This window comes from Lupinus angustifolius, chromosome LG02 (genome assembly GCF_001865875.1).
Source record: "Lupinus angustifolius cultivar Tanjil chromosome LG02, LupAngTanjil_v1.0, whole genome shotgun sequence".
In the NCBI taxonomy this organism is placed as follows: Eukaryota; Viridiplantae; Streptophyta; class Magnoliopsida; order Fabales; family Fabaceae; genus Lupinus; species Lupinus angustifolius.
Window position 1 is genome coordinate 14,169,577 of NC_032010.1, and position 10,959 is coordinate 14,180,535.

At 35.2% G+C, this 10,959-nt stretch overlaps 1 long non-coding RNA gene across 1 annotated transcript in view; it reads left to right on the forward strand.

Annotated features, from left to right (window-relative positions):
* Positions 8,040-10,959, forward strand: part of LOC109329022 — a 3,794-nt gene continuing 874 nt past the window's right edge. The window contains exon 1 of the long non-coding RNA XR_002105505.1: positions 8,040-8,158. This is a non-coding gene — a long non-coding RNA (uncharacterized LOC109329022). The remainder of the gene's footprint in view (positions 8,159-10,959) is intronic.

The window sequence follows — 10,959 nt, forward strand, 5'->3', positions numbered from 1 at the left end:
ACTTCACAAGAAGCATGGAGGATATTGGAGAGGTGTAGTGAAGGAGCTGAGCAACTTAAGAAGGTAAAGTTGCAAACAATGAGGCGGCAATACGAACTCATGCAAATGGAAAACAGTGAGAAAGTAGCTGAATTCTTCAATAGAATCATCACACACACAAATGCTATGAAGGATTATGGAGAAAGAATCACAGATCAAACGGTAGTTGAAAAGGTACTAAGGACACTTAGTCCTAAGTTTGATCACATTGTGGTAGCTATTGAAGAATCAAAGAGGCTATAAGAGCTGAGAGTTGAGGAACTACAAGGTTCACTAGAAGCACATGAGCAAATGCTCAATGAGAGGAGCTTAGAAAAATCAGGTGATAATCAAGTTCTGTTAACACAAACCTCAAGGAAAAATGGCTACAATAGCAGGAACAGAGGAAGAGAATCTAGACATGGTCCTGGGAAGAACACACAATTCCAAGAACAGCCAAGAACTGATCAAGATCACCTTGAGAACTCTAACAGAAAAATCTACAACAATAACTTGAGGGAGGTAAGAAGAAAGTTGACAAAAGAAGGGTCAAATGCTTCAAATTTAATCGAATTGGCCATTTGCAAATGAATGCACAACAGCTACAACTCATAATGATCACATGGGAAATCAATCAAGCTATAGCCATCAAGTACATATGGTCAAGGAAGATGCAGATCCAAAAACTGAGGAGCAACCAATCATGTTGATGATGACAACCAACCAAGAAGTGAAAGATGATGAAGTATGATATATTGATTCAGGTTGCTCCAACCATATGACTGGCCACAGGAGTTGGCTCATTGATAAGTGCCAAACATACCTAAGTTTCATACACTTTTAGGCACTTATCTTAAGCATAATTGAGAAAAACCAACTTAAAACAATACTTTTTGTATAAAATATCACAATCTTGTATATTTGTATTTGTATTTATTTTTTATGTATTTTGTAGGATTTAGAAAGAAGAAAAGAAGAGAAAAAAAGACTCATGGTCAAAAAGAAAAACAAGTCCAAATCAAGGTGCTCAAGCAGGCAGCTAAGCGTGGACCACGCCACGCTAAGCTTCCTAGATCAAGCTGCTCAAGCAAGCAGTTGAGCGGACCTACTTGGCCGCTTAGCCTAGCACCAGGCTAGTCCTGACACGGTTAGCACTCAAGCTTGACACGGTCAAATACGAGCTTGGCACATGCCCAAGATGCTCAACAAGCCGCTTAGCAGTGCAACCAAGAAGCTCAGCGGAGAACTAGACTCCTGACCATATCAGCAAGCACCAAGCCACGTCCCAGTCAGCACGGTCAAAGCTACTGAACAAGTAGCTTAGCGGTGCAACAGGTGTGCTAAGCGGTATGCACCCAGACTTGAGTTAGCCATCACACAAACCATGAAGTCACCAATGACATCACTTCAAGTAGCCTACCATTGGCTTTTCAGATTAGCTCACCATAGCCGATCTCATAGCTCACAACTAGCTTTGGTGAGTCAAGCATAAGGAGGTGACAAAACTGCTTGATCAAGTGATGAGAAGAAGAAAAGCAAGGTGAGATTTGCAGACAACAGATCCATCTTGGCTGAAGGCATATGCAATATTGCAATAAGAAGAAAAGATGGAGGAAGTGCACTGATAACAGAAGTGCTCTATGTCCCTGGAATGAAGAGCAGCTTAATTAGTGTTGGCTAGCTTCTTGAAAAAGGATTTGCAATCAACATAGTGAATGGAGCTATGGAGATATTTGATGGTGTTGAGAAGAAGATATTGAAGATTACTTTGGCACAAAATAGGACATTTCAGGTAAGCCTAAACACTATGCAATCTGAGTGTGCATGAGTCACTACACAAATTGATGAGTCTTGGCTATGGCACTTAAGGCTATGCCACTTGAATATTAAGGACATAAGTTTGTTGAGATCAAAAACCATGATCTCTGGACTTCCTGTAATTGTGATGCCAAAGGAGATGTGTGCAAACGGCTTGATCAGTAAACAACCTAGAACACATTTTAGTAACTACACTATGTCTAAAGTAGTTGATATTCTACATGTAGTGTACTCAGATGTGTGTGGACCATTCGATGTCTAATCACTAGGTGGCAATAAGTACTTTGTGTCATTCATAGATGATCAAAGTAGGAAAATGTGGTTGTACCTAATCAAGACAAAGGATGAGGTGTTGACTATCTTCAAAAACTTCAAAGCCTTAGCTGAAAATCAGTCAGAAAAATACATCAAAGTCTTGAGGACAGATGGTGGAGGAGAATTCACATCTAGTGAATTTGAGACTCTATGCAAAGAGTGTGGCATAATACATAAGGTCACAGCCCCATATACTCCTCAACAAAATGGATTTGCAGAAAGGAGAAATAGAACCATATTGAATATGGTAAGGAGTATGCTTAAATAGAAGAATCTGTCACATAGTTTTTGGGGTGAAGCAGCCATGACTACTGCTCATATCCTCAACAGATTCCCAACAAAGAGACTCAACTCCATGGTTCCAGAAGAAGCCCGGTGTGGAATTAAGCCTTCAGTGAAATACTTCGAGGTTTTTGGCTCAGTGTGTTATAGACACATCCCTGATCAGAAGAGAAAGAAACTAGATGACAAAAGTGAGCCAATGATCTTCCTAGGATACCACTCAACTGGTGCCTACAAGTTATACAATCCTAGAACCAAGCAAGCTCTCTTTAGTAGGGATGTTCAATTTGATGAAACTAATTCCTGGAGTAACTCACACTCAACAAGTGTTAATGGCCCAAAACTACAACATGAATGGCTAGAGGTTGACTCAAAAAAGAACACCAATCATGAGACAGAGGCTGCTGAACAACAAAGTGATACTAGACCAACCAGAAGCAGAAACACTCCAACCAGATTCAGTGATTATCAGGTCTATGGTGATGATGCAATAACTGAAGAAGGAGACATGATCCAACACTTAGCCTTAATGGCTGATGTTGAACCAATTGGTATAGAAGAAGCTATGACTAGTGAAGTGTGGAAGGCAGCAATGAAGGAAGAACTGAAGAGTATCGAGAAGAATCAAACTTGGGAAATGGTAGAATTGACCCAAGGAAAGAACCCTATAGCTGTCAAGTGGGTCTTTAAGGTGAAACTTAAGCCTGATGGATCAATTGCTAAGCATAAAGCAAGATTGGTGGCCAAAGGCTTCATGCAAAGAGAAGGAATAGACTATTTAGAGGTGTTTACCATTGTGGCAAGAATTGAGATAGTAAGGCTCATTGTAGCTCTTGCAAGCATGAAAGGTTGGAAGTTGTGGCAACTAGATGTGAAATCTGCTTTCCTGAATGGACCACTAAATGAAGAAGTATTCATAATGCAACCTCTTGGCTTCATGGGAGCACATCTGTTGTACCACAAAGTGTGTCACTCCATGTGCCACTGCTTGTGATTGGTTGAAAAAATATATTTAAATTAAAATTTTAATAGTTAATTATTTTTCTGACCAATCACAAGCAGTGGCACATGGAGTGGCACACTGTTTTGGGACAGCAGATGTCCACCCTTGGCTTCATATGTAGAGGAAGTTAGAAAGTACTAAAGCTGAACAAGGCTTTGTATGGACTGAAACAAGCACCAAGGGCTTGGAACAAAAGGATAGACTCATTCCTCATAAAAGCTGGATTCCAAAAATGTTATGCAGAACATGGATTATATATCAAGGCCCTGAACTCTACTGATACAGTGATAATATGCATCTATGTTGATGATCTCTTGATCAAGGGAAGCTGCCCATCCAGCATTGAAAAAATTAAACAAGGTTTGAAAGCAGAGTTTGAGATGACAGACTTGGAAATCCTATTCTATTTCTTGGGATTAGAATTCTCATGCATCAAAAGAAGTACACGATGGAAGTGCTAGAAAGGTTCAAAATGAGTGGCTGCAACTCAGTAGAAACACCAGTTGATCCCAATCTCAAACTTACAAAATGTGAAGATGAAGGTGTAGTAGATGCAACCATGTATACACAGATTGTGGGCAGCTTGAGATACCTATGTCATAGCAGACCAGAGATTGTGTACGGTGTGGGATTGATCAGTAGATTTATGAGTGATCTAAGGCAATCGCACTTATCAGCAGCTAAGAGGATCATGAGGTACCTCAAAGGAACAATTGGATATGGAATAATGTTCTCATCTAATCAAAACAGCAATGATGGCAAGCCAAAACTCACAGCATACTCAGATTCAGAATGGTGTGGTGACTTAGTTGATAGAAAGAGCACAATGAGACAAGTATTCCTATTATCTGGATCCCCCATATCATGGAGCTCAACAAAGAAAAAGGTGGTGGTTCTATCTACTTGTGAGGCAGAGTACATTGCAGCTTGCTCTGCTGCTTGTCAAACACTATGATTGTCTTCCCTGTTGAAAGAACTGAAAGTAATTGCAGAAGGGAGTGTTGATTTACTGATTGACAACAAATCAGCCATAGATCTGGCCAAGAATCCGGTATCTCATGGGAGGAGTAAACATATAGACACCAAGTATCACTTTCTAAGAGATCAAGTAAGCAAAGGCACGATTCAACCACTTCATTGCAAAACTGAAGTTCAATTAGCTAGTATAATGACAAAGCCATTGAAAGGGGAAAGGTTCAAGATGTTGTGAGAATTCTTAAATGTAATTGCTTTGTAATTAGTTTCGAATTAAGGTGGAGTGTTGAGAATAATTCAAAACTAAGTAATTTGAGTTAGCAAGAATAACCAACTTTCTGTTTTTAGTAAGTTCGGTTAGTTTTTCTTGTTAGAAGGTGTTCTATAAATAGCAATGTAGTATCCTCTTTGTAATCAATGAATGAAGCATAAAGTGTTACTCAATACACTCACATAACCCATTTTTTCTCTTACACTTCTTTCTGTATGTTACACTCTCTTCTTTCTCATATTAATTCACACTGCATTCTTTCTTCCTCTGCAACCTCTCTTCTGCTGTAAACCCATTAGAAGATCAACCAAAGCTCCAACAGGGAACACTTCAGCTTTACAAAAAATACAATTAAAACATAAAAGGTTAGCATATAGTAGAATTGACTAGCAGTTCATTTAAACCTACTCCTCACTAGAGAACAGTTATGACGATGAGTATGCAGATTATTCATGTAACATTTAAATGAGAAATATTAAGTCTACTGTTTAAAAAAACAAAGAACCTTTCAAAATTTATGACAATGGACGAGCATTACTCCACAATACTAAGTAATTGTGGCCATATTGTAGTTTTTAAGTTGCTCCACAATAGATAATATATGTTTTATGTTCTTAAAATATGGTTTATTATCAAGTGACACATTTTATAAAAAAATAGTATAAATAAAAGTAATCATTGTTTTCTTTATTAATTTTTCAACATTAATATTAGTATAATATGTATATATATATATATATAATTTCACTGACATATAGTTTAATTAGTGAATCACGAATTAAAAAGTTATATCATCATATCAGTCATGATGGGTATTAATAACACTGTTTTTTCTATTATTACTCCATCTAATTATAGTCTGATTCCATATTTATAAAGTCACTATTCTATCTTCATAATATTTTAAATGTATTAATTTAATATTTTTGGATGTTAGGCATTTTTTAAGTGTGTCATATTTATGCATTGTGAGTGTAATGATTTATATACTATCAATATATTATTTATCATTGATTTGCACTACTTATTTTGAAGAGTCTGTGATAATCAAACATGAATTGGTAGATGATATAATAATAATATATAAATATTTTAAATTGTTAGTGCATACATTTTTTATCTTTTTTTTTAAGAATATAGAAATAGTTAATGCTTTGTAGATTTAAAAAAATATGTATAAAGTTATTAAATAGAAATATAACATGTTTAATGTATCAAAACATAAAAAACATAGGGAATCATAACGTTGTTTAATGGTGAAGAGAGATGAATGAAGTGCATGAGGTTGTGAATTCAAATTACACAATCAACAAAAAAATGAGTTATAAGATATTTTGATAGTCATAATAAATAAGGTTGAGGGTGGAGTCTGAATAAAACATCTCCTATAATGTCAAACAATATATTAATTCTTGCAAGAATATTCTTATTTTCATTTAAACCTACTCCTCACTAGAGAACAGTTATGAGATTTTAACATTTTTGGGGAACACCAATTTAGTTAAAAGTATTAGCTTTCCCTTTGTAATGTGACCTTGCATAATTTTTCTACGAAAGTTAACTTGTTGATAGGGGAGTGGAAGTGTAGCATAGCTATATATTATATTATGTTCATTATAGGTGGTGGATACTTGCACTTATTGTAATTGTGCTGATTTGTTGTAAAAATTAGGAGGAGAATCTATTTATGATTTGGATGCACTATGTTAAGTATTGAACATTGTTTTCTCGTTATTAGAAAGGTAAAAAATGTGCTGGGTTTGATGGTTTCTCATGGTGCCATGTGGCCTCTAAATAACACCGCAAGAAAACGCTGATATAGTGTTGGGAGATTAGCATTGGTCTCTACACTAACCCTATTAGTGTTGATTAAGCCAGCGCAACATGGATGCAAAGGTATAAACTAAATATTTTGATTTAAGTGTTCATGTCATTTTACTTTAATCTATGAGGGATGGCAAAAATATCTAGCATATGGATACCTAAAAAATACTCACAATGAGTACTTACAAAAATAATTTATAAGTGCGAATGAATATCACGATATCCGCCATGCGGATACCTACGTATTTATAAACTTATTTTTGAATATTTTATATATATTATACTTTTTATTATTATTTTAAAATCATATTTTTCTACTTTATTATTCTCTCATAATAAATTTTAGTGATTGGACAATAATCGTAACATATACATATCATATTATATATTCAAGTAATAACTATTTTATATTTTTAATATTATAAAATATATAAATATATAATTAAAATTTAAAATCACTTTGGTACTGCTAATACCCATAACCATACGAATACCTATAAATAATACAGGTGTGAGTATGTGTAAGCACTACCCATGCCCGTCGGACCTTGTTGTCATCCTTAGTCTGTCTGGTACTATACAAAATATATGATTATTTAATATATGACCCCTTAGTCAAATATCAAATAGGAAAAGTGTTTATATAGGTTATAACCGGTTAAACCATTCAGACAGAGTGGATGACATCATATATTATATAAGTAAAATATACATATAGATTCCAAGTTAATGATAAACATGATGGTGAAACGAGATAGAGTTTCAAGTTGATTTTAACATATATGTTCTTTTTTTGCCCTCTTAATTTGAGTAAAATACTTGGTCCATAGAGATTCGCTTTATGGAAGCGACACTTGTTGAAAGGGACAGTCATACACCCCAAAAGGGATTAGTTATTTACTCATAGGGTGAAATGATACTATTAGTAGTATAAAACAATTGGTCCAACCACCATATTTAAAGCAGCTCAAAGCAGTTTGCAGCGATTTAACAATTTAAAGTGGACTGACTAATTGGGAGATTTTCTTGCATGCATGAATTCGTTCCCTTATCTGATCTACGGTTGAAGTGGTCGGACGATCAAATCCAGTCCAAAGAACATTCATTTGATTTGATGTATTTAAAACATTTCACGTTTATTTTTTTATTTTTGAAGCATTTGACACTTATTTTTCAGTAAAAGATTAATACACTTCTTTGTTAATATGAGGATTAAATGAAAGAGAAAATGAAGTATCGAGTAACAATATAACTTGATTTTGTATAAATATTTAGATTAATAGTACATGGATATTACACTATAAATGAAGAATCACTTGTTGAGAATAAAAGTCACACCCTAAAAGAAATTAGTTCTTTAATTATAGGGGGGAGAGGATACTCTGTCATAAAAAAAAAATTTCAATTTCTCCTACTAAGGCAATGTCCTTATATTCCTAGTTTGACAAAGTTTTCAATTTCTCCTCCTTAGTCATTTTCCTTATACTACTAGTTCACATTTCCCTTTTAAATATTCTTTTCGGGTGATGATAGGATATTTATTATGATAATTGTTATGAAACTCAATAGAAAAGGAATAGGGTAGAATATGATAGTTGGTTATTTAGATTTAATTAAATAATTGATACTACATTAATATTTCTAGAATGTTCGTATTGTAAGATGATGACACTTGTAGGGTCATAACCATATTATATTCTCTTTAAATATGCTATTGTTCATCCATAAAAAATCAATCAAAAAATGAAAAATTTACTCTTTTATTATCTTCTTAGTTTATAGCTTTAGGAGTAGAATAATTCATAGTATTCTTGGTAGATTGCTATTTGCATTCTATCAATTAGTGCTTTCATCCTTTCACTCATCCCTCCATAACCATGTATTCTACACATTATACTTAACACAACTTTCACCATTCTCAACCTAACTCACAACCTAATTCTCATTTTCCTTCATTTCCATACTCGCCAAACACCACAACCACCACCTAAACCATCACCACAACCATATTATTTGTCCCATCAGACCTATTACCACAACTCTCATGCTTGGAAAGTGTAATCCAACACCAATGGAAGGAAGTATTATTATAATAATGTCAACAAAGAATATACATGGGAAATTCCTCAACCAACACCCTCTAACCCTCCACATTTTCAACCCCCAAAAACCACAATTGTTTATCATCCAGTTACATATGGCATCAACGAAATAAGAGAGTTACTACTAAAGTTACAAGAAATTTAGTGACTAAACACAAGGATGAAGATGATAACAAATCAAATAGGGAATCAAAAAACAATGAATTAATTAGATCTGAAAGTAACACCAGATGACATTTCTGCTATTAAAGCCTCTACACATGAGACATTCCAGGAAAAAAACACTCACCAACTCATTGATGGTGAGATCACTGAGGATGTGAGTGACTCTATTTTTATCACACAGCTTTACCATATTTTGACAAATCTTGGTGACAAGGTGGCCCATAAAGAACCAAAGGAAGTGGGTGTTATTTTTGCATTTGAAACATTGAACATTAAAGAACCAGTGAAGGAGAAAAGAAGGAAGCATATTGGTTCTGTAAAAAAATTTGTGGATGAAGAGAATAGCTTGAAGAGTGTAAAATTTGTACATTGATAGTGTAAAGATTTATGCACATACACACTATCATCTATCCTCCATTTGGATTACTTTTTTTGAAAAGTCAACAATAGTTAAACATTAATAATGGATAATTCAATGACAATATATAAATTTTGTATACTATCATTACATATGTTCTGGCACAATAAATTTGAATGAAAATGTGCAATCTTGGCTATTCACAAAAAAAACAAATACATATGCAACATTAGATGAGAGTGTGATCCGTGTCAAATCAATCCACCTCACACAATGTCACGTGTTTAGATATTACCCATTAAAAAATGCACAATTTGTATGATTTTCTAATTTGGCACAATTCCAATCATTAATTGTAACACCGTGAATTTTACTACCTTGAAAATATATGTTTTTATTAATAGTTTTATTAATTATATTTTCAAAAATGAATTTTTGGGAATTTTTGGAAAATAATTAGACGAAACTCTAGTTGAGTTTTAGTCTTGTAATTCTATTTTCAATTTGGTGGTAAATGTTCATGATTTTCGGAGACAGACAGTTTCGGACCGCTGTCGGGACCAAATCTCACTCGAATTTGGCCCAATAACGTGTTTTTGAGTTCCGTAGCTCAGAATCGAATTCCGATTGCGCCATTGGCTTCGAAATATTATTTCAAGCCAAGATAGACACCAAGTTTGTCCAGAACACATTTCTAATTATTTTTCACTCCGAATTCCATGTTTCGAAGTTCTAATCGTAAACCGAAATCGGGAGATTTTATTATCTGACCGGGTATTAGTCGACAATACTCAGGAATGGTTTTAATCGCATACGTTTCGCTGAAGTCGTCACGTCGCATGACTCACTTCACAAAATCTACATACTAAATCTTATAGATTTCACTCATTAATGCCTTGATTTACTACCACCAAAAAAATCACTCAACAAATCCTCTCACTTCACCACCATTAGACACATCACCTATACTAGTCTAAATCTACTTACCTTGCATTAAATTTTATGATTTGATCAGGGTGAGGCTCTCCTATAAATACCCCACCCCATTCTCTCATTTCTACACTAAATTTCCTATACAAACTAAGAGTCCGAGAGGAGATCGGATCAAGTAAACTCACCTGCAAACAAAGAACCTTGTGACTCGACAACTCAGGTGAGAGAGAACACATCGTGACATAGTGGTGTCTGAATATGACACCCGAATCTCTTAAACCATCTCAAAGGTTTTGGGGTTAACTTGGGTTTTAAGAAACCCAAGACTTTTATGTTTGAATGCTTTTGAATATATATGATTGTTGATACAATGTGTTGAATATGGTATATGAATGTTGTTGGGAACTTTTCTGTGTGCAGGTGTTTGAAAAACCATGTGAAAATAAGTTTGATTAGCCGAAAAGGGCAAAATTGGTATTCTGTCCAAGTCCGTGTCGCTTGGGCGAGAAACTCTCGCCTGGGCGAGGACAGTCTCGCTTGGGCGAGGACTGGGCGAGGGACTGGGCGAGGGGAAGTTTTGGTTCTGGGATTCCCTCGCCTGGGCGACATAATCTCGCTTGGGCGAGTAAGGGCCTCGCTTGGGCGAGAACACCCAGGATTTAATTAGCCCCTGGAACTCTCTCGCTTGGGCGAGAGATGTCTCGCTTGAGCGAGGAGAGGCATCGCTTGGGCGATAGTACCTTCGCCCGAGCGAAGAAGGCTTCAGTTTATTTGATATTTAAAGATGAATTGTCACTTGGGCGAGAGACAGTAATTGTGTTTGACTATTTGGATTGATTGGTTGAGTATGTAATAACCCTAGTATGGGTATGTGATATAAACTACTTTCGTATAA